We start from the raw sequence: 24,118 nt of genomic DNA, 5'->3' as shown, positions 1-24,118 counted from the left end.
AGAGGTCCTGAGTTCAATTCCCAGCAACCACATGGTGGCTCACAACCATCTATAATGAGAGCTGGTGCCCTCTTCTGGTGTGTACATATTAGCAGAACATTGTGTGCATAATAAATAAATCTTTAAATAATTTTAGGTAACAGTTGGGCATAGGTGCACATGTCTGTGATTGTAGTAGTAGTCAGGTTAAATTGGAAGGTTGTCAGCCTGGACTGCGTAGTGTGTGTGAGGCTACAGAGCAATACAGAGAATATGGTCTTGTTTCATAAACAGAAACGCGTAAGTAAAACTTAAGTAACAGTTCTCCCTCACTCCTCAATGTAGACAGTAATTGTGCTGATATATTTTTTATGTTTTTTTTTTTTTTTTTTTTGGTTTTTCGAGACAGGGTTTCTCTGTAGCTTTGGTGCCTGTCCCGGAACTAGCTCTTGTAGACCAGGCTGGCCTCAAACTCCCAGAGTTCCCCCTGCCTCTGCCTCCCGAGTGCTCGGATTAAAGGCGTGCACCACCACCACCCGGCTATTTTTTTTTTTTTTTATGTTTTAACAAATAAAACTTGCCTGAAGATCAGAGTGCAGAGCTAAGCTACTAGAGATCAGGCAATGGGGACACACACCTTTCATCCTAGGCAGATGGATCTGTGTTAGTTTAAGGCCACCCTGAGCTACGCGAGATTGACTCTGTCTAAAAGAGAAACAGCTCACACAAAGGTGATTCCAGCACTAGGGAGATGGAGACAGGAGTGACATGGCTGGGTGCAGAGAGGCCTATAAGGCGGGAGGAGACAGAATCTCAGTGCAGTCTGCAGTCTGAGGATGGGTGAGCACTGGTGGAGGTGAGAACTCTAGCGCCTGGCTGCACCGCTTCTCTGATCTCTCAGCTTTCACCCCCTGATATCTGACTCCAAGTTTTTATTACTAAGAACAATTAGAAGTCGTGTTACACACAGTGGCTACCCTTTGGCTGAAGGCTGCCTAACGGCCTTCCCTGACATTGATGTCAACACCATCCTGTGCAGGCGGCAGGAAGCATCTGTACATCCGCCCACAAACGGAGGTAACCCATTGCTGCAACATTTGAAGGGTAAATTCTGTCCACATTAGTCTACATAGTTGCTCTTAATACATTTAAAATAGACACACAACTTCTGTGGAAATAGAAATGGTTTATAACTATGAGGATATTTAGTTTTTTTCCCCAGTTGAAAGATTGCCTCCCCCCCCCGCCACCACAATGATTTAATGGAAAGTTGTATAATGAAAGATATTCTTACAAATATTTTATTGGGGTATAGAACCATCTATATTGACAGAAAAACTCAGGGTAAATAGAAAAAGTTAATGTTTAAATCAATTTCCATTTATGCCAATTTTTAAAATAAACTATGTATGGGGCCGGGTGTGGTGTTGTGCCTTTAATCCCAGCACTCAGGAGGTGGAGGCAGGCGGACAACCAGAGCTGTTACAGAGAAACCCTATCTGGAAAACACACACACACACACACACACACACACAACCAGAGCTATTACACAGAGAAACCCTGTCTGGAAAACACACACACACAAGCTATGTAGGATTGGGACTTGCTGCATGAAGAATGCCTTATTTTGGACTGGGGCTATGGCTCTGTTGGCAAAGGTCTCTTCTAGCAGGTATGAAGTCTTGGGTTCTATTACCAGGCCTGGATAAACTGAGGATGCTGGTTTATGTCTGCAGTGCCAGGATGCTAGAAGTCATGGCAAAAGGATCAAAAGTTCAAGGCTATCCTTAGCTACAAAGAGTTCTAGGCTGTCTGTCTTGAGGTGGGGTATATGAACCTCTGGCTCAAATAACCCAAAACCCAAAACTCCATACCTTTGTCCCCCTCCCCCCTCTTCCCTAGTCCCTTCTTTCTTACACCATTCTCTTTAGATCCAAGTATCTTTCTGACTCATAGATAAACAACGTTCAGGGACTCATAACACAGCTGCGTTAAGACTTCCATTGAAGGGCCACATATCTGAAAGAAACAACTTAAAGGGTGGGCAGATTTATTCTCGTTTATTTATTTACTGTTTCAGAGGCCTCGGTACAGCACAGCATCATGGTAGAGGAGTAGGCAGGAGTCAAGTTGCTTACCTCCAGGCAACCAGGAAGACGAAGAAGGGCAGCTGGGGACAAGAGAGGTCTCTCAAAGGCACACCCTCAGTGGCCCACTTCATTCACAAAGTCAGAGCTCCCTCAAGGATCTAACCCTTTTCTACAAGTGTAGTGAAAATTCTAATTAATAAAACCCGGAGTCAGATATTAGGGGTGAAAGCTGAAAAATCAGAGAAGCAGAGCAGCCAGCCACTAATTCTTCCCTCTCTGAATGCTGAGACCGAAAAGACAAGATGCTGTCTCTGCAAGTCCTCAGACTAAAAGCCCTGAGCCTTACATCCCTCTCTCTGCCCAGCCATATCCCTTTCTGTCTCCACCTCCCGAGTGCTGGGATTAAAGGTGTGAGCCACCAGCGCTTTACTCTGTTCCTTTTTTAGACTGATTAAATCACTTGTAGCTCCGAACTCACAGAGATCCTGCCTCTATCTCCCCAGTGCTGGGATTAAAGCTGTGTGCCACCACTCCCTGGCCTCTATGGCTAACTAGTGTGGTTAGCTCCACACTCTAATCTTCAGGCAGGCTTATCTTAAAGCACAAATAAAATATCACCACACACAAGCTCATCAGTTGGGAAATAAACCCAGTGTACATGATAGGGGTGGTATTCCCATTCAAATCCTAAAACCCATTTGACTTCCTTTTCCACAAGAGAAGCCTTTGCATTGCCAGTTTTTGTTTTGTTTTGTTTTGTTTTATGACAACACAGTTATTCCATGCATCTTGTCTGGCTCCTTTGTGTCTGTGAAGCAGGGTGACCTAAATTGCACGGACACACTACATTTTGATGAGATGCTCTAGCCAGGGTGACACATGTTAATTAGTTAACAAATTTCCCATGGATGTGTATTTAGCTCTGCCAGTGACTCTGTGTGTGTGTGGGGGGGGGGTGCATAATTTAAAACTGGTAACCTCAAGTTTTTCCTCAGATTCCATCATTCCTGTGGATTTAAATGTAAGTCAAGAACGGGGCACATCTATCTACCCATCTACCCACCCATCCACCTGTACCGTCCACGTTACTACGTGTACCAGAGGACTACTCCTGCACTGCGTGTTTGCGAGCCGGGCAAGGGCCTAGAGATTTAAACACAAAGACAGAGAGACACAAGTCATCCTTGAAACAAGAATTCTCCCTTTATTGTGTTCAGGGGCAGCTTATTTAGTGCCCTGGCCATGCCCCAGCTCTCAGGATCTTTCAGCTGCAGGGCCACCAGAAACCACTGCTCTGCCATCAGGGTCTCGCGCTCAGAGCAGCTGCAGGCTCAGAGCAGAGGAAAACAAGTTGTTTACAGGAAATTCAGAGTCTGATGGTCTGCAGTCCCCAACACCCACGCATCTATCTATCTATCTATCTATCTATCTATCTATCTATCTATCTATCTATCTATCTATCTATCTATCTATCTATCTATCTGCCTATCCACCCACCCATGTATTATGTCTGTCTGTCTGTCTGTCTATCCACCCACCACCCACCTGCCTTTCTTGCTCACTGCTCAGTGACAGAAGATACCACACATTTCACCTTTAAAAACACAGCAGCAGTGTTTCACTTCACGTTTCTTTCTCTCTCTCTTTTTTTTTTTTTTGGTCCTAGTTCAGGCACACCCATACATGTAATATGTTAATACTTTTTTCCCTCCAATGCTGGGGACCAAACTCTAGGCCTTGGTTATGCCGATGGCAGAGACGGCAAAAAAGTACCAGCAAATAGGAGGGCAGGGTGAATTTTACCTGCTTTTGTCTCATTTCTTTTTTTAATTATACTTTATTTTTATTTTCTGTGCACTAGTATTTTGCCTGTATGTATATCTGTGTGAGGACAGCAGATCTTGGAGTTACAGACCATTGTGAGCTGCCCTGTGGGGGAATTGAACCCAGGTCCTCTGGAAGAGCAGTCAGTACTCTTAACCACTGAGGCCTCTCCCCAGCCCCTGCTCATGTCTTTCTTATTCTGATTTGAAAGGGATTATTAGCTATCTGTGTGGTGGTGGAGGCTGACTGTGCAGGTGTGAAGCCAGGGGAAAGCTCTGTGGAGCCCGTTCACTCCTCCTGCCTCAAGGTGCGGCCAGAGGGAGAGAAGTTAGGTTGCCCAGTAAGTATTTCTCTGCTGAGTCATGGCACTGGCCCGCCTTCTGGTTTTAAGTCTAAAACACAGTCAGATAGGGTGGATTATGCCTTTATCATAGCACTTCGAAGGCCGGGACTGAAAGATTGCCACAATTTTCTGGCCAGTCTGGTTTACACAGTTAATCCCAGGCTAGTTTGAGAGACAGTGTCTCTCATAGAGAAAAAACAAGAATAAAATGAAATGCAAATGTCTATAAGACCACATAACAGCCAGGAGCTGCGACACATACAGAGTAAAGATAAACAGTCTAATTTGAGTCACAGAGGTTTTTCCTTTTCTTCTGCAGTAGGACAGTCTTCTCTGAGTTCCTCCTTTTATCCCGAGCCAGTGGGTTTGCTCCTGCACTGCCCCGCCTTACTCTGAACTCTGGAAGTCTATCAGAATGGCGTGCTGAGGACTCAGGAGCGCAGGTCTAAACTGATTAGTGGCTGTGGTCCACAACGTCCCTGGAAATCGTGGTTACCTTCCTAGCAGGTCTACAAAAGCTTGTTTAGCCAGAAATGCCACAGAAATGAGCACTGTCACCTTGTGCTAGATCATGCTTATTATCCTGAGGCCTCTAGGGATTTCTCTCTTTACTCCATTTTACTGACCATCACTTTGGGGACACTTCTTTTTCCCCATTGTAAATTACAGAAAAGGTTGACTATCATTGCTAATTCTACATAGATCCAATCTCTAATCTTGCTTTGAAGCTTCTTTTTTAAAAAAAACTAATAATCCCTTACATCGTGACTTGTGGTGGAGAGTTATTTTCCTGTCCCTCAATGTCTACAGTTGAGGCTACATTGTCACCTACGTTCTCTGCCTATAGCTTGAAGAGGGCCACAGTCTTGGCCTGCTATCAGCACAGCCACTGACTATCGCGGTCTGGAAGGACTTTGAGACGAGACCCACAAAATAAACAGCCTCCTCCCTCCAGAACTCTCAAACTCCTTTCTCGATTTGTAGCATAAAATCAGATAACAGTTCTCAGGCTTAAGTGGTCCTGGGTAAAGGTTAGAATTTAGATTATCTAGTTAACGCTTATGTGACCACACTTGAATAGATATACATATATCTATACATATGCATATATGAGAAAGAGAGAGTGCAAGAGAGATTCACTAAATAGTCCTGGTTGTCTGGAAAGAGAGAGAGAGAGAGAGATTGATTCACTAAATAGTCCTGGTTGTCCTGGAACTGCAGACCAGGCTGGCCTTGAACTTGAAGAGATCTTCTTGCCTCTGCCTACCAAGTTGCTGAGATTAAAAGGCATGTGCCACCATGCCTAGCTTAAACTCATATATATTTTACATATATTTACAGAAATTTCACACTGAAATAATCTAAAGCTTTGTGTCTGCCCTATACAATGTGTACCCGAGACAGTTTCTTTTTCTTTCCCTGTTTACTTCTTTCATTGAGCACGCGCGCGCACACACACACACACATCTCAAAACATAGATTGTATTTTTTTTTTTTGGTTTTTTTCGAGACAGGGTTTCTCTGTAGCTTTGGAGCCTGTCCTGGGACTCCCTTTGTAGACCAGGCTGGCCTCGAACTCACAGAGATCCGCCTGCCTCTGCCTCCCGAGTGCTGGGATTACAGGCGTGCGCCACCACCGCCCGGCCATAGATTGTATTTTTATATTCTATATAGACTATATAATATATAGAAAATAATTATTCTAAAAAAAAGAAAATAATTATTCTATATAGAATATCTTGATATATATCAATGAATGAGATAGTTTCTTGCAAGACCCAGTAACCACAGTAAAACCCAGTCTTTGTTTTAGGTAGAAATACTATCAATGGCTGTTTCTAAAACAGGCTTAGAACTGTCTGTGGGCAGTGTTAGGCACATGGTACCTGCACTTACACACTTCAGGGTCTTGGGATCTGCTGCCCAGTAGATACTGATGAGTCACAACCCCACAGCAGCTACGAGCTGGCTCAGCTTAGCTGCCCAGCCAGCCTCTGCAATAACTGCAGCACTGTGCTGCAACACTCATTCATCCATGCAAGCAAGGTCTCTGGATCTGTCTGTTCATCCTCCTGCCTGGCATCAGCTACCAAGCCAGTGCTTGGCATGGAGCCTGTCCTCAGTGTTTAATATGCTGGGTGTGGTATACATGTCCATGATCCCAGCACTTCAAAGTTGGGGGGAAGAGAATCAGCTATATACAGTTTGATGCTAGCCTAGGTCACATGAGACCCTTTCTCAAAAAAGAATAAAACCCAAGCGACCCACAAAACAAGCTCCCTCCAAATCAAACAAAAGACTTAGTAAAACTGAGTAACAATGTCTATTGTCAGCGGATTCTTTCTTTAAAGAAAAAAAAAAAAGAATTGATGATTCTGTCACCAGACATTTGCCAGGAAAGAGATGGCTTTTTTACTGATGGCACACATATATCTTTTACTTTAAATCTACAATCTCTAAATGAGATTTTTGAAACTAATTCTTTAGTAAGCAAACAAAATAGTGGCTATTGTTGTATTTCCATATATATCACCGTATAAAGGAGAACTTTTACAGACAGGATCTAGTTGTCAATTTCTTAATAACTTCATTATAATATTCACAATGAGGTACTCAAATTTCAGGTTTATGTGTGTGTTTTGCCTGCATGTATGCATATATACTACATGCATTTCTGGTGCCCACTGAGGTCAAAAGAGGACACTGAAATCCCCAGAACTTGAGATATACATGTTTGGGGCCTACTCTGTGGGTGTGAGGAACTGAACTTGGGACCTCTGAAAGAGCAGTAGCTGCTCTTAACCACTGAGCCATCTCTCCAGCCAAGTACTCAATTTTTACGAAACTAAAATCATAAGTAGCAAAAGGCAGGTCCAGCAAGATATCTTGGTGTATATAATTTTAACACTGTAGACAGGCTGTGGTAAAAGGATTATGAATTCAAGACTACCTTGGGCCACAAAGGGAGTTCAAGGCCATCCTGGACTACAGGGAAAGACCCTCTTCAAAAAGGGGAGAAGACAGTGGTATATAGATTTAATTCCAGCACTCACGAGGCAGAGGTAAAGGGGATCTCTGTGAACTCAAGGGCAGCGTAGTCTACAGAGTGAGTTCTAGACCAGCCTGGCTAACATAGTGGAACAGTCTCAAACTAAACCAAACCCAAAACAGCAAATAAATAACACATACATTAAAGTGTCTAGCCAGGTGGCGCTGGTGCATACAGATCCCAGCATTCTGGAGACAGAGGCAGGCGGATCTCTGAGTTCGAGACCAGTCAGTCTACAGCATGAGTTCCAGAACAGTCAGGGATACACAGAGAAACCCCGTCTCGAAAACCAATAAAATAAAATAAACAGAAATGAAGAGTCTAGAAAGGTTCCCAAGGTCTGTCAAGGGCTCAGCAATATCACTGGGGAAAACAAGGGCTCCTACATTGTTATTAATTTGCATTAGCACCCACAGTTCCTAGGAATCACACATGGCATTGGAATGCTTTTAACTGTCAGCCTAAACAAATGCTGGGCTGGTAAGATGGTTCATGGGTAAAGTCTCTTTCTGCCAAACCTGATGACCTGAGTTTGATCCCTGAGATGGATCGATGGTGGAAGGAAAGACTCCCACAGACTGTCTTCTGATCTCCACTTGAGGAACTCAGGGCCTCTCCACATTCTAAATCTAACAAATCTTAACAATTAGCTTCTCTAACAGTAGATTTAGTAGGATTTCTTCCTTCTTGGCTGAACTGTAATCCCCCAAATTTTGGCTAGCTGGGATGATGGGGTACACAGGGGTTATGACAATGTAAAATCCGGGGCATGAAACAGCAATGAAATCCTAAAGTCAAGCGCCACGCACGGCCTTTGCTGGTCACACAAGCAGGTCTGCGGTGACAGGAGGGCTGATTGCACACTGGCTGAATACTAAGGCTGCTTCAGCACACAGCATGCTGGGACCATCGTCTATATAAAGTTAAGGCATGCACAGGGTTTGCACACTGCTGGCAACCGTGCTTTCCAGTTCCAACAGTGGTCTCTGTCGTGGAAACTCACTCTCTCGTAACAACCACGTGATAAAGAACAAATACGGGTTAGGTGGTATGGTATGCGACTAATACTAGCACGTGAGAGGCAGGAGGATTGCTAGGTGTTCGATGCAGGTCTGAACTACACATTGAGTTCAGGGCCAGCTTGGGTTATACAGCAAGATCCTATCTCAAAACAAACAAAACAAAGCAAAAGAAACAATAATACTGTAAATATAAGACAACTTCACAAGTAAGGTTTCCAAGGTGTGAGAAACTGGCTAATTTTAATGCCTATAGTTTTTCCCATCAAAGGGATGTAAAACTCTCGGAAGATATTACACGCAAATTTAGATAATGAAGATCTACAAAGAGTATCTGAATTAATCTTAAAGTGGTAACTCAGAAGTAGGCATTTTAAACTTGAGTTGTCAGTTACTCCTAAATGATTTGTAATGAATTTAAATGAAAACTCCTCATTCCCTTGGAACATACGAACAGCCTGGTCATTTCCTATTGCGCTCCTCATGCCTCAGCAAGTAATCCTCCACTATGTAGGAGTAAAAGCCAGCCTGCGGCACCTCAGTGTCACCTCCACACAGGACACTTTAACTTTGACACTCTTTACGTACTAAAGTTTGCTCTTAAGGAAAAAGAAAAAAAAAAGGAAATTCTGGGGCTGGAGAGATGACTCAGTGGTTAAGAGCACTCCCTGGCTGCTCTTCCAGAGGACCCAGGTTCAATTCCCAGCACCCACACGGCAGCTCCCAACTGTCTGTAACTCCAGTTCCAGGGGACTCCACACTTTCACACAGACACACATGCAGGTAAAACACCAATGCACATAAAATAAAAATAAATAAATCATTTTTTAAAAAAGTAAATTCAATCCCTGACTTCAAACTCTACTACAGAGCTACGGTACCGAAACAGCCTGGTATTGGCATAAGAACAGACAGGAGGATCAATGGAACCAAATAGAAGACCCGGATATCAATCCACACATCTTCAAACACCTGATATATGATAAAGAAGCAAAAAATATCAAATGAAAAAAAGAAAGCATATTTAACAAGTGGTGCTGGCATAACTGGATATCAACGTGTAGAACAATGAAAATAGGCCCATATCTATCACCAGGCACCAAACTCAAGTCTAAATGGATCAAAGACCTCTACATAAAGCCAGTCACACTGAATCTTATAGAAGAGAAAGTGGGAAGTACACTTGAATGCATTGGCACAGGGAACCACTTCCTAAATATAACCCCAGCAGCACAGACACTGAGAGAAACAATTAGTAAATGGGACCTCCTGAAACTGAAAAGCTTCTGTCAACAAGACAAAATGCCAGCCTACAGAATGGGAAAAGATCTTCACTAACTCCACATCAGACAGAGGGCTGATCTCCAAAATATACAAAGAACTCAAGAAATTGGACACCAAAAGATCACATAATCCAATAAAAAAATGGAGTGCAGACCTAAACAGAGAACTCTCAACAGAGGAATCTAAAATGGCTGAAAGACACTTAAGGAAATGTTCAACATCCTTAGTCATCAGAGAAATGCAAATCAAAACAACTCTGAGATTCCATCTAATACCTGTAAGAATGGCCAAGATCAAAAACACTGATGACGGCTTATGCTGGAGAGGTGGTGGGGTAAAGGGAACACTTCTGCACTGCTGGTGGGAATGCAAGCTGGTATAGCCCCTTTGGATGTCAGTGTGGCAATTTCTCAGAAAATTTCTCAGAAAAACAACCTTTCAGTAATACCACTTTTGGGTATATATCCAAAGGATGCTCAATCGTGCCACAAGGACATGTGCTCAACTATGTTCATAGCAGGTTTGTTTGTCTTAGCCAGAACCTGGAAACAACCTAAATGTCCCTCAACTGAAGAATGGATAAGGAAAATGTGGTATATTTACACAATGGAGTACTACACAGCAGAAAAAAATGACAGCTTGAATTTTGCAGGAAAATGGATGGAGCTAGAAAACATTATTTTGAGTGAGGTAACCCAGACCCAGAAAGACAATTATCACATGTACTTACTCATAAGTGGTTTTTAAACATAAAGCAAAGAGGGCTGGAGAGATGGCTCAGAGGTTAAGAGCACTGGCTGCTCTTCCAAAGGTCCTGAGTTCAATTCCCAGCAACCACATGGTGGCTCACAACCATCTGTATTAGATCTGGCGCCCTCCTCTGCTGTGTGGGCGTACATCGAGGCAGAATGTTGTATAATAAATAAATCTTTAAAAAAAAAAAAACATAAAGCAAAGAAAGCCAGCCTACAAACCACAATCCCAGAGAACTTAGACAACAATGAGGACACTAAGAGAGACTTACATAGATCTAATCTACAAGGGAAGTAGAAAGTAGAAAAAGACAAGATCTCCTGAGTAAATTGTGAGCATGGGGAGGAGAGGCAGGGAGGGGAGCAGAGAAAAATGTGGAACTCAATAACTATCAAAAAAAAAAAAAAGCCATCTCTGGCCCTTGTCAGTCTGACCTAATCACACCTGCTTTGTCATCGCCCTCCTTCCATTCCAGCTCATTGAAATCAGCTGGTCACCAGACAGGCGGGGGTGGTGGTGGGAGACAGAGATATTAGAATATGAAGTCATGGACCAGGTCTACCTCGTTTTGTGTTGAGTCCCAACACCTAAAAAAAAAAAAAAGTAAACTCATAGCCCGGTGGTGGTGGCTCACGCCTTTAATCCCAGTACTTGGAGAGACAGAGGCAGGCGGATCTCTGTGAGCTCGGGGTCAGCCTGGTCTACAAGAGCTAGTTCCAGGACAGGTTCCAAAGCTACAGAGAAACCCGGACTCAAAAAACCAAAAGTAAATTCATGACATCTCTGCAGTCTATAAAGTTACTCAACGGGTTGGCACTACACTGGATGTTCTGACATTTCAACACTAGGAAGACAAACGCACCCTTCAATTCTTGTTAGAGAGGCAGACAGAACTGTAGGTAATGCAGCGAAGACCTGAACGTTAAACTATCTATACAAACTGAAGAAAGTGACACAAATGACATCCTAGATGATATTCTTAATAAATAATTTTACTTAAAGGAAATGCAAAGCATCTTTCAGTCTACTGCTAGGTTTAGTGGAGTAATCTTTCTTCTTGGGCAGACAGACCACAGGTTTGGTCTGCTGTAGGAGGCTTTAGATACACCGTGCTTTTATTTGCACTGTGAAAAATAAACAGCTTTCTTGGGTCTTTCTGGACAGTCAATAGGTTTTACTTACATCGCTTTGAGAGAAGACAAAAGACATCTCTTTACAATTGACTTGCAGCACCCTCAGTTTCGTGGATACCAAGACCACAAAATCTTAGCTGTAACCTGAAAACATAAGCCTGCATACATACAATATAAACGGGCAACAAAATAAATACAATAAAGTGACCTTGAAGTCTCTGAGGTGCCAATTTACGGACTGACCACCACATACGGAACTCTGGCCTGCCACAGAGAAAAATCATAATTAGTCTGAAAAAAAAATTAAGCTACCACTGTCACCACCGGGGGAAAAAAATTAAAATGGAAAACAATAATATCGTAAAACCTGTGTCTTGTAAAGATTTCTTCCCATCAGAGGTGCAGAAACATTTTCCCCCGTCCCCCCACGGAGCAAATGAACTTGTTTCCTTCCCCGCTTTTCAGACCCCCTAGGCGCCGGCGTAGACCGCGAGTGTGGACTTTTTCCGGAGAGGAGAGGTAGAGACTTGTACTTTATCCGCAGCCGGTTGCACTTTCCCCCTTGGCTCCTCTTTGCTCGGCCTCCAAGATGGTAGGAAAGTTGTCGTTTCGGAGGGCAGAGGACTGCTGTGTGGTGTCATGTCCCCGCGGAGCCTGTAGTGGTGCTGTAGGAGGCTGCTGCCCCTGCCAGTGCAGCCGGGCAGCCCTGCCTTCTCGGCTGGAGAGTACATTCAGGGATTTCCCCCTAATGATCGCCGACCCAAAATAAAAATATGATCCTCACCCCTCTTGTTCGACAGGGAAAGGCTCCCGCTGAAGCCCAGGGGGAGAGCAGTAGCAGCCGAGCTTCCTAGTCCGCCGCCAGCGCCTCTCTGATCTGTCAGCGCAGTCGAGGGAAGGGCGGGGGAGGGGGGGAGGAGGAGGAGAAAAAAAACAGAAAAAAAAAAAAAGGCAGCTGAAAGGTAAGCAGAGGCGGCCCCAGGCCCGGCCCACATCCCCGGGCTCCCGTAGGGCGGCGGGCTGGGCCGCGCAGGCAGGGCGGGCGGCGAGCGCGCTTACGTGAGGCCGGGGATTCGCCGGCCCACGCCAGGCCGCGGGCGGAGAATGAAAGGGTGAGTGAGGACGGCGCTAGGGTGGCAGGGGCCCGGGGACTGGGGGCCTCGGGGACGCCCGCGGGCGGCTACGGCGGGGGTTCCGGCGGCGGACCGAGCGCGGCCTGCGCGGGCCGGGTCTGGGGAGCGCCGCGGAGGTGTGTGTGTGGGGGGGCCCTAGGCCTTGGGCCCCGCGGCGGCCGCGCCCTGCCCCCGCGCCACAGGCCTCCCGCGCCCCTGGGTCCCCCGGGGCCTCGGGGCAGGCGGGCGGGCGGACGGCGGGGCGGGCTGCATCCTGCGCCGGCCCCAGGCTCTCCCGCGGGGCGGAAGGCCGGGCGGCGGGGACCCGGGCGGCAGAGTGTGCGGCCGCCCCCAGCCCCGAGCGTCGCGCAGGCGGACGGACGGGCCCGGGATCCCGGTAACTGAGGGGTTTATTTATCCCCCTCGGCGGCGCTCCGGACGGCCTGGCCGGGGCGGGGCGGGCGGCCTGGCGGGCGTGGGGTGGAGGGGCGGCGAGAAGTCAGGTGCAGCCGCGGCCCGGAAAGTTTCCTTGTAGGCCCAGATTGGGGGTTGCTGCTCTCCGGGGAGCCCCGGTCCTAGCGCCGGGGACCCCCCCCCCCCGAGGCCGTGCGGGAGAGCCCTCGGCTGGCCCGAAACTCTCCGCCAGTTCCCGTCCATTCGAGGTACTCCGCCCCTGCACCCCTCGCCCGCGCCCCACCCCACTCCCCGCGGTCCCCCTCGGGGCTGCCAACTCCAGCCCGTTCCCCACGAGCTCGCAGGCCCGGGGAGAAGCCTTCTCTTCCGGTTTGGAAAAGTTTTCAAGGGGTTTTTCATAGCGTTCTTAGTTAGTGACTGGGCTTTGAGGGGTGGGAAGGGAGGAGGTCGGTTCAGGTGCTGTTTCCACTGCACAGTCTTTGCCCGTCGGCCTCCCCCACTTTTTGAAGTCCCGTACCCCACGGAACAGCCGTGGGGGTGTTACTTGTTCATTTATCGCTCCCACCTTTTTCTCCCTCCCCCCCCCCCCCCCCCGGACTCCTCTGGGTCTCCCAGTGCCTCCTTTCTGGACAGCTCCGGGCAGAAGAGAGCAAACTGTCAGGGCGAGGGGCAGGACCAGGCAGGCTTCGGAGCAGCCCCCGGCCCCCCAGTTGTAGGAGATTCCCCTTCTGATTTGGTCACCGTCCGGTAAAACCAACTCAAAAACTGAAGCCATGGGGGACCTCGCTGACAGGCGTTGCAGAGCATTCAAAACTGGGAGGAAGGAACTGGAGGGCAGGGCGGCTTTTGAAGCAAGGTCTACCTGCAGTTTAAGGAGCAGTGATTGGTTTGTTCTGATAGTAACTGTTTAGCCTTGTGTGATACCCTTAGATGTCTGTCTACGATTAGAGAGAAGGGGGTTTTAAGACACCGAAAGTTGAGATTGCTCCAGCTCAGGGGTCTGCGGAGGAGCCCTGTGAACTGAACATAGACTTTGACTTTGGCCTACCCTATAAACGAACTCGATTTTGGTTCTGGTTTTGGTGCCATCAACTCTGAAACTTTCTTTCCCTTCTTTTTTCTTTCATGTAGTAAACTTAAATTTCAAAATCTAGATTTCCTACTTTTCAAGGATAGGCTGGGCTACAGCTGACCGCCTTCTGGTTGTTGTTTAGTGTTGAAATTGCAGCGTGCATGGCCCAGCCACCCCTAGCCCCATCGTGGGCATGTGTGGCGAGTTCATTTGACCCCTTTATTAGTAGAGCTTGGGTCAGTGTGTTGTGTGTGTGTGTTTGCAGGTTGGAGATTGCTGGCAGAGGCAGTCCATGTTCTGATCACTCAGTGGTAGAGAAAAACTGCCTGTCAATTGTAGAAGCCCGGGGTAATTCGTGACTTGGTCTGACTTCTCTCAGGCATCACAGTGAGGCTCCTTACATGGTTCTTACCAAGGATCCTTGGCTTTTGTCTGGCTAAAAGAGAGCTCTGTTTTCTCAGTGTTAGACGGCCGGCCATTTAGACTTGTGCCTAAGAAAGTCTTGATATTTGAAGATGGTATGGATTTGGTATTAAAATGCAAATTACATGTAATGGTCTTTTTACGTTATTGATTAATTGAAATTGCTTATTGACTAGGGCATTTCATGTATGTGTATAGCAAAGCCATTATCCCTGTTATGGCCCTTACTTTTAGAGCAAACCGTATAGAAAAAAACTCATTCTCAGTCCCCCTTTCCCAGGATATTTTAAAAGTCGAAGGAAATCTTACTATTTTGTAATATGTTTTGTGTTCACTTGTTGTGCTGTTTGTTTTTCGAGACAGGGTGTCTCTGTAGTCCTGGAACTCCTTCTCAGACCCGACTGGCCTCAGACTGAGAGATCCATGTAGTTAGTGCTTCTCTTCAGCCTCGTGTTCTTTAGGGTTTCAGAAACTATGTATGTACAAATACTGAAAGTTTGATGTTTTTTTTCCCCCACATCCTGTCCCAAACATTTTAATTCCTTGTTGTCACCCATTCATGGGCTGTTTTATTCCTAAAGAAATGGTTGATTTGTTGTCTTCAAAGTTAATTTTATTTCAAACTAATAAGAGACTTTCTCAGAACATGCTGAATTATTTTAATTGAAAAAGGACTGTCTTTTTCACTATGAGTTGTTTTGTTTAAAAAGTAGATGTTTAATTTATAACTCAACTTTTCTTTTCTCTTAAAGATTTCATAAAGAAATTTGAGGAACCCATCTCCATTTTTTTTCTTTCCAGAAAATCATATTGCTGCTATTTTTAAATTTTTATTTTATTTTTGTGTTAGGATGTTTTGCCTGCAGGTGTGCCTGTGCACCATGTGGGTGTTGTACTTGAGGAGGCCAGAAGAGGGTGTCAGATCCCCTGGAACTGGAGTTCCAGTTGCTTGTGCTGAGGATGAACCCTGGGTCACCTGACAGAGCCACCCACGCTCTTGACTTCTGAGCCCTCCGTCTGGCTCCCATGGCCGCTAAGTTTAGAGGGTAGGAAATTTGTATTTAGATAGACAGTCTGAAGTGTGGGCTCTTCAAAGTGGTAGTTCAACCAAACACTTTCTTTCCCTTTTGCTAAGATCTTTTGGGCTAGCTCCCAGTATCTCAGTTTGGGGATTTTAGACAGCCTGACCATTTGTGTCTAAAGACAGCTTCTTTCCGCACCTGATCCTTTGTGAAGCAGTAGGTGAGACTGGCTCAGGGCTGTAGAGTAGGGTGAAGACAGCTGTGTTCTCAAAGTGGCCCAAGAGTCGGCTTCTCACTGCGTCAGGCGTGAGCGTATCCCAGAGGCCCGTGAAGGCTGGTTTTAGACAGTGCTCCTGGCCATTTTGAGATTTGGGAGAAACCTAAGTTAAAATGTTTTGCCTCCTGCTTCTCCTCCCCGATTTAAGGTGACAGACCACTTGATTCTAGTTCTTTCACATAATGTGATTTACCTTATTTATTTATATTTATTTTGGAGATAGGGTCTCACAACCTGACACTTGCAGGACCAGAGGACCTCAGGTTCAAGGCCAGCCTGGCTCTATAGCTAACACCCACCCCATCCCTCTTTAGAAGACCTCTGTATCCCGCCGGCGTCCAGTTGTGTGTGGTTGGAGCGGGCTTTGGGTTGTGCTCTGCTCTGGTCCCGTTGCTTCTTAATCTTTGGTTTCTTTAGCAGGACAAGGAAATAAAATTCCTTGCTATAAGGATTAGATGCTTCTTCTAGCCTACTCTATGTTCTTTAGTAACACCATCTAAGTAACATCTTGTTTGTTTGCTTTTTCCCTTACTAAAAATAGTGCATACTCATACTAGATTTGGAGAGCAGCTCATCCGCCCTGCTCATTTTAGTACCTCGGGTCTTGTGTGAGGTGCAGACAGCTTAAGCTTGGACCCCTGCAGGTAACAGTTACGTACTTTTGTATTGGCTCAAAGTTTGGGCTTTAGAATCAAATTGGCCATTAATCCTAGTGATATGAAACCTTACAATTAAAATGAATATTTTTAATGTAATTGTATTTTGTTTGTGTGTGTGTGTGTGTGTGTTTATGCATGTGGGGGTTTAGAAGACAACTTACAGGAGTCAAGATTTCTGATTCCACAAAGTGAGTCCCACAGACTGAGCTCAGACCGTCAGGATCGGCAACAAGTGCCTTCACCGGCTCAGCCATCCTGGCAACCTCTCAAACTAATGTTATTATTCAAATCAAAAGGAACACTAAGCTGGGAATGGTGGCACACACTTAATCCTAGGGAGGCAGAGGCAGGTGGATCTCTGCATTTGAGCCCAGTCTAGTGTATATAGTGAGTTCTAGGATCCATGGGAGAACTTTTTTTTTATAATAATAATAACAACAGCAATAATTACTGCTGTTATTTTAAAGGCAGGCTGGAGAGATTGTTCAGTGTTTAAGAGCGTTTGCCACACGGGTGGCTGCCAATGGCCTGCTGGCCTGCTCCAGGTGACCCCCTGCCCTCCTGGACTCCCGAGAGCACCAACACTCATGCATTCGTATATCCACATGTAGATACATCAAAATAAAGCGGGGGCTGCAGAGATGGCTCAGTGCTGAAGAGTGCATGCTGCTCTCCTAGAGGATCTGGGTTCTATTCTCAGCATGACATTTGATTGCTCATGACTGTAACTTCAGATTCTGGGGCTCAGACACTCCAGAGGTGTGCAAACCCACACAGACCATACATACTCTCATGATTAGAAATAAAAATACTTTAAAAATTGATTTTATTTTTACAAGTTTTTATTTTATGTGCATATGGAGTTTTGCCTGCATGTATGTCTGTGTGAAGTGTCAGATCTTAGAGTTACAGGCAGTTGTGATCTGCCATTGAGTGCTAGGAATTGAACCTGGGTCCTCTGAAAGAACAACAATGGTCTTAACTGCTGAGCCATCTCTCCAGGTCCCTGAAAGTGACTTTATTAATCATCTTAGCTTCAGGCTGGAACTTGTAGCTTACCTGTAAACTTTGGAGGCTGAGACAGGAGGATCATGAGTTTAATGTCAGCCAGAGCTGTGTTTAGGGCCAGAGTGAGGCTTTGTCTCAGTTTCTCCGTGGTGAGCTAAGCACTGACGTCACCTGTTCTGTAGTATGGCTGTGGAGAACAAAGCTCTGGCCCTTAGAGTGGTGGAGGAGCGGGCGTGAGGCTGGTTTGCTTCTTTTTTTTCCCTGTAGCTTTGGAGCCTGTGCTGGAGCTACAGAGCGCTGTAGACCAGGCTGGCCTCGAACTCACTTCCTGAGTGCACCACCGCTGCCTGGATAATTTCTTTTCATTTTCTTGTGGTACTGGCCACTGAACCCAGGGCCTTGACATCCTCCATTCCTGCCTGTCTGCCCTTAAGATTTCGAGCTCCTTTAGTGGCTTTGAGGGCCTGGGTAGTTTGTGGCCTTGGTAGGCTTATTCTGGACTGACCTGAGGAGGTGACAGGCTCATTGACTCCTGTGTCATTTATTCCTTTAACAGATCAACTGTCTGTGTCTGCACCTAGCCAGACAATACAAAAACTTTCTGTTTGTTAGTTTGTTTGCTTCAGTTTAAAAAGAAAGACAGAGTCTCCTGCAGGAAGTATGACCTTGAACTTTGGAACCTGCAGAGCAGAGATTTTAGGCATGTAACCATTATTTCTGAGGTGCTGTTTATTGATTATTGAACCCAGGACTTGTGGCACTGTTGGGGAGCAACTCTACCAAGCAACCAAGCCATAGCTCTAGGTAGCTCTTCCTCCTCTCCTCCCCCATCACAGAATTTTAGTCTGGTGGAGAAGAAAACTTAGGAAACTGATATTTACAACATTGAATGATACAAAATAGGTAAAACTGGAGGAAGGAAACCCATTTTTCTACTCTGACATTGGAAGGCCCTAGGAGGGCTTTGCATCAGAGGTTTCTGCCCTAAGCAAATGGGAGGAGTTAGGTATTTCAGGAGGTGGGACCGCAAGTCTGAATAAATGCCTAGGGACAATAGAGCATTCTGTGTTGCAAATTGTGGCTCTTTGTGGCCTTGGACCTGGGGAGTGGAGACTTAGTGGAGACTCAAGTTTCTCTGTTGGGGTAAGGAGTATGGGTTTCTTTAAAACTTGTAAGACCTCAGAGTCTTTGGTCAAATATATTACTTAAAATATAGTAGATTGGAGTAGTGGGTAAAATAAAGGGGGGGGGCAAACTGTATGGAATTTCAGTACGGCGGCTCCCCAGAAGACAGAGGGTCTGAACTACGGTGGCTGTGAGCCAGAGAACAGGCTGTGGCTAAGGCCACTTAGAAGGTTAGAGGCCTCAGAAGTGTGGCTGTGTGGAGGTGCTGGCGGGGTGGATGGTAGGAGTAGGCAGCTTTGATAGTGACTGTCTGGAAATGAAAACAGATTTGTGGATGTGGACGGTCTGTACACGGGTTTGAAATCCTGGAGTCAGATGCACATTAAAAATGGCAATAAGTGCCCTGGAAATGCTCTGTGTGCCTTATACTTTTGTGTGTAACTTGGTGACTTTATAGATAGAACAGATTATAAAGTAATTTGATCTTGAATGTTTAGAAATTTCAACCACTGCTGGCCTGAAAATGTTAAAATCTGTGAGAATTTTAAATCCTGAGAACTTGGAAGGTCTGGATGTAGGACCGGGTTCAATTCCCAGTCAGGGAACCAAAAAAAAAAAGAAAGAAAGAAAGAAAGAAAGAAAGAAAGAAAGAAAGAAAGAAAGAAAGAAAGGTCTCAGTTGGGCAGTGGTGGTGCATGCCTTTAATCCCAACACTCAGGAGACAGAGGCAGGAGGATCTCCTGAGTTCGAGGCCAGTCTGGTGGTCCACAGAGCGTGTTCCAGGACTGACTCCATAGCTTCTGAGAAACCTTGTCTCGAAAGAAGGAAAGAAAAAAGAAAGAAAGAATTAAGGGAGGAAGGAGAGAGTGTCTCCCGCAGTTCAGGATGGCCTTGAACTTGTTGCCATTCTCCCACCCAGCTTGTTTTCTTTTTTTGAGACAGTATTTCACAGTCGTTCTAGGTGACCTGGAATTCACAGACTTGAATTTACAGAAATCCTCCTGCCTCAACCTCTCTAATGTTGTAGATTACAGGTGTGAGCCACCACACCCTGTGAGGTCTGCTTTTTTTTTTTTAATTCAGTAACTTGCTGAAACTTGTTTGACTTGGAGCCTTCAGAAGAGCAGTTTGCTGAAGTCTGCTTGTAGCCCACGTCTGCCCCGTCGGCCCTTCATCAAGGGCCGCTATAAAGTAAATAAAGCTTGGCCAGCAGTGCCTGCTGGGTGGGAAGGGGGGGGGGACACTAGACTACTGGCTGAGGCCAGGAGAGACCATTTTCAAGAGACAGTGGTCTCCAATGTCACGTGCTCCAGAGAATTCTAGCAAGAGAAGGAAGGGGAAAGTGGACGGACTCAGTAGTGAAGAGCCATTAGTCTCGGATTTTTAGAAAGAAGGGTCTGAGTTCAGCCGCAACTTACTTTTTCTCCTTTCTGGTCCTGCAGCAGTCGTGACTGGGGCCCCGGCATTTGTTGTAAGGAATTATTAATTGGCGCTGATGGCTATTCTAATCAAATCAGCCGTGTGTGTGTGTGTGTGTGTGTGTGTGTGTGTGTGTGTGTGCGCTCCAGAGTTACTAGGGAATCAAACCTGAGCTCTCCACGTGCAGGGAAGAAGCAGTGCCCCAAACCCCAGACACCGTTCCACTTGCCAGTTTTCTTTTTTTTGAGACAGTTTCACTGTGTAGCCCTGGCTGCCCTAGAAATGACCATGTAGACCAGGCTGGCCTTAAATTCACAGAGAGGCACCTGCCTCTGCCACTTAAGCGCCACCAGGCCTGGCCTCTGTTAGTGTTTTCTATCCGAAGAAAATCAACCCCAAGTGCTCTTTACAGATGTGGAAAGCAGGTTTGGGTATAGTTTCTACTGTGGATCGCAGGAGAAACCTCTCAGTGTATTCTGTAACTCTAGCGTGAATTAGTGGAGCATTACACTTTACCGTTCAGAAAACCACTAGCAGCTGGAAGAGGGCATTTTCGCCCTGCAGACTGGAGATGAAAATGATAATACTAATAAACTACCACTTACTACTTCGAATAGCAGTTAGCATTAAGTGATTACTATGTGCTGGGTACCATGCTAAGCATGGGTTCTTGAAATACCTAATTTAATTCTGCTAAGCAATTCAATGGGTACATACAATTATCTTCCCTTTACAGATGAGAAAATTGACCAGATTTGAGCCCCATCCCTGGTCCTTCCAGAGGCAATGAGTGATTTCTCTGCTGCATAAACTGCTCTTAACCTTTCTCCTAAGTCAGGTAAGGCCATTTAATTTAAACTCATAATGTGAATTTATCTGTACACATGCCTTTTGAGGAGTGTTGGGCACATGCTGGGTATCTGATGGCTCGCATGCACTTGTTATGACTGTATTTTTGGGAGAAGGGCAGTTTTCTCTTTCAGTCATATCAGTTGATATATTTTTGTCTTTAGTCAAATTTTACTGCATTTTACACTGATGTGTGGACTTTGGATTTTAAAAATTAGTATATTTTAAATTAGCTAGATTTATTTTATTTTTTCTTGTTCAAATTACATTCAAATTCATTTTATTTTATTACTTTTTAAATTGTTTTAAAGAGCATTGGTATTTTACATCTGTATCTGTGTGAAGATGTTAGATGCCCTGGAACTGGAGTTACAGACAGTTGTGAGCTGCCGTGTCGGTGCTGGGAATTGAACCTGGGTCCTCTAGGAAAACAGCCAGTGCTCTTAACTGCTGGGCCATCTCTCCAGCCGTTTAAATTTATTTCTAGAAGATGAAGTAAAAGAAGACCCTGAAGTCTGAGTAGAGACTGAGTTTAGCCGTGGCTGCTCCTGGATAAGCAAATGTTCTCATCTGCATTAATTTGTTAGAAAACTGACATTCCAGCCGGGCGGTGATTGTGCACGCCTTCAATCCCAGCACTCGGGAGGCAGAGGCAGGTGGATGTCTGTAAGTTCGAGGCCAGCCTGGTCTACAAGAGCTAGTTCCAGGACAGGCACCATAGCTACAGAAAAACCCTGTCTTGAACCCCTCCCCGCCAAAAAAAGAAAAGAAATGAAAACTGACATTCCGAGAGTTGGCATTCATTCCAGTGTAAAAGAATAGTGTACAGTGGAGGTCTCTGTGCTTTAAAGGAGGTAGAACATAGAATTACCGTGGCAACTGGAGAAAGATGCTGGGGCCCTGAAGAAAGCACATGTTTGGAGCAGAATTAAAAGAATGGCAGTGACTTGGAGAGAGCCACGTTTCCCGAAGAGAATAAATAGTGTTCAGATTTTTTTGTTGTTTGTATTTTGAGACCAGGCTGGCCTAGAACTCACAGAGATCCGCCTGCCTCTGCCTCCCGAGTGCTGGGATTAAAGGCGTTGCGCCACCACTGCCCGGCTCTTGTCCTGTTTTGTGGCTGTATTCCCTAAATGCTTGCCCACCTCCTAATTGCTATGTGTGCTTTCTTCTGTGTTTCCAAGAAAGAACTCTGACAGTGTTCTTTATATAGATAATGTCTGTATCTAGATATAATTAATATCATAATATAGCATCAAGGAGGACTTTTTATGTTGTTTTGAGACATAAATAGTCCTGGCTGGCCTTGAACTCAACTGAGTAGCCCAGGTTGGCATGTGAATTTGTGACCCTCCTGCTTTGATTCAGGTAGTACAACCATGCCTGGCAACTTGAAGAAAAAAAACCAAACATTTGTACTGTAGCCCCTATTTCTCACTTCGGAATTCCAGTATTTTGATGTTTCTGTTGTAGAAGGTGACTGTTGCCTGTTCTCAGTGGCAGCTCTTTGTGCATTTTCAGTGTTGATTCTTCGTTACCTTACGTTCCTTCCTTGGAGGAGCAGAGGTCTCTTTATATTCTTCTTCACTTTTAGAATTTAAGTTATTTATTTTTGAGGCACAGCTCAGCAGATAACCTCAGGTGGCCTTGAACTAGCTATGTAGACCTGGAACCCACAGGATCTCTTTAAATTTGAAGAAAGTTATCCAGCCGGGCGTTGGTGGCGCACGCCTTTAATCCCAGCACTCGGGAGGCAGAGGCAGGCGGATCTCTGTGAGTTCGAGACCAGCCTGGTCTACAGAGCTAGTTCCAGGACAGGCTCCAAAGCCGCAGAGAAACCCTGTCTCGAAAAACAAAACAAAAAAAACAAACAAACAAAAAAAAAGTTATCCATAGCTAAAGATGATGGCCATTAGATCTGTTAGTGATTGATTGATGAGTATTTTGAGGCAGGGTCTCCTAGCCCAGGAGTGCCTCCGACTTGATGTGTACAGGCTGCTATAATCCCTGGGTCCTCCTGCCACCACCTTCCCCTGCTGGGATGACAGGTATGCACCACCACGCCCAATTTGTTTGTTTGTTCTTTTTTTTTTTTTTCAAGGCAGGGTTTCTCCACCCTGGCTGGGCTAGAACTGGCTTTGTAGACCAGGCTGGCCTTGAACTTCTACCTCTGCTTCCTAGGTGTTAGGATCAAAGGCATGAACCACCCCTGTCCCCACTTCCCCCAGCTTCTTTAAGAAGTTTTTTTTGTTTTGTTTTATATGAAACAATAGAGCTTAGTTTTAACTTTTTGTCATTATGAATTAGAAAATCTAATAGATTTTCTACCCCTGCCCCCTTTGTCAGGCTTGGATTGAACCCAGGGCTCTGAATAACCCAGGCAAGTATTATGCCACCAAATTACAGTCCCGCCAACCATTCAGAAACTGCAAAGGTTCCAGTTTATGCAGCGTTCTTTGGTGTTTGACTATGACTGTAAGAAATAATTATATAGACTTTGTGAAGTACCAATTTAGTTCTTTTTAATCTAAATAGAGTGTTGTCAGGGTTTCTGTCCTGCTCGGCTCCCGTAATCACAATTGTTAAGTCCCAAAGAAATCATACAGAGATCTACCATCAACTATAAACTGATTGGCCCATTAGCTCAGGCTTCTTATTAATTCTCTTTTTTTTAAACTTTATTTATTATGTATACAGTTTTCTGCCTGCATGTATACTTGCAGGCCAGAAGAGGGCACCAGATCTCATTACAGATGGTTATGAGCCATCATGTGGTTGCTGGGAAGTGAACTCAGGACCTTTGGAAGAACAGTCAATGCTTTTAACCTCTGAGCCATCTCTCCAGCCCCTTATTAACCTTATAACTTATATTAGCCTATTATTCTTGTCTATGCTAGCCACATGGCTCAGTACCTTTTTCAGCGAGGCATTCACATCTTCCTTCTTCTGTGGTGGGCTCACAACTGCAAAAAGAGCTTCCTTCTTCCCAGAATACTCCTGTTCTCATTGACCTGCCTCTACTTCCTGTCTGGTTGTTCTGCCTATACTTCCTGCCTGGCTACTGGCCAATCAGCATTTATTTAAAATATAATTGACAGAATATAGACCATGGTCCCACACCAATAGAATCTAAGCAAATAATAACTCTTATTTTTCACATTTGTTTTGGGAGGGGGTGCATGTGTACCATATGCATGCATGTTTCGTTCAGTTTCAATTTAGACTGTATTGGGGACTGGAAGGATGACGTAGGAAGTACAAACC

The 24,118-nt window shown here is 45.3% G+C and overlaps 1 protein-coding gene and 1 long non-coding RNA gene across 8 annotated transcripts in view; one reads left to right on the top strand and one right to left on the bottom strand.

Annotated features, from left to right (window-relative positions):
• Nucleotides 1-11,316: 11,316 nt before the first annotated feature.
• Nucleotides 11,317-12,670, bottom strand: LOC142837043 (uncharacterized). The gene is made up of 2 exons (XR_012908190.1): nucleotides 12,534-12,670; nucleotides 11,317-12,351 (listed from the first exon to the last, which is right to left on the bottom strand). It is a non-coding gene; the product is annotated as an uncharacterized LOC142837043 (long non-coding RNA).
• The window catches only part of Ino80d (INO80 complex subunit D), a 73,106-nt gene continuing 61,344 nt past the window's right edge, over nucleotides 12,357-24,118 (top strand). For 4 of the 7 annotated variants that reach the window (XM_075951859.1, XM_075951858.1, XM_075951857.1 and 1 more), the window contains exons 1-2: nucleotides 12,448-12,586; nucleotides 20,742-20,843. The gene's annotated coding sequence lies outside the window, so the exon portion shown is untranslated. The other 3 variants (XM_075951855.1, XM_075951856.1, XM_075951854.1) reach the window with 3 other exon arrangements.

Source organism: Microtus pennsylvanicus, chromosome 17 (assembly GCF_037038515.1).
Source record: "Microtus pennsylvanicus isolate mMicPen1 chromosome 17, mMicPen1.hap1, whole genome shotgun sequence".
Lineage (NCBI taxonomy): Eukaryota > Metazoa > Chordata > Mammalia > Rodentia > Cricetidae > Microtus > Microtus pennsylvanicus.
Note: the sequence above shows the minus strand (reverse complement) of the source record. Positions and strands in the feature narration are given on the sequence as shown.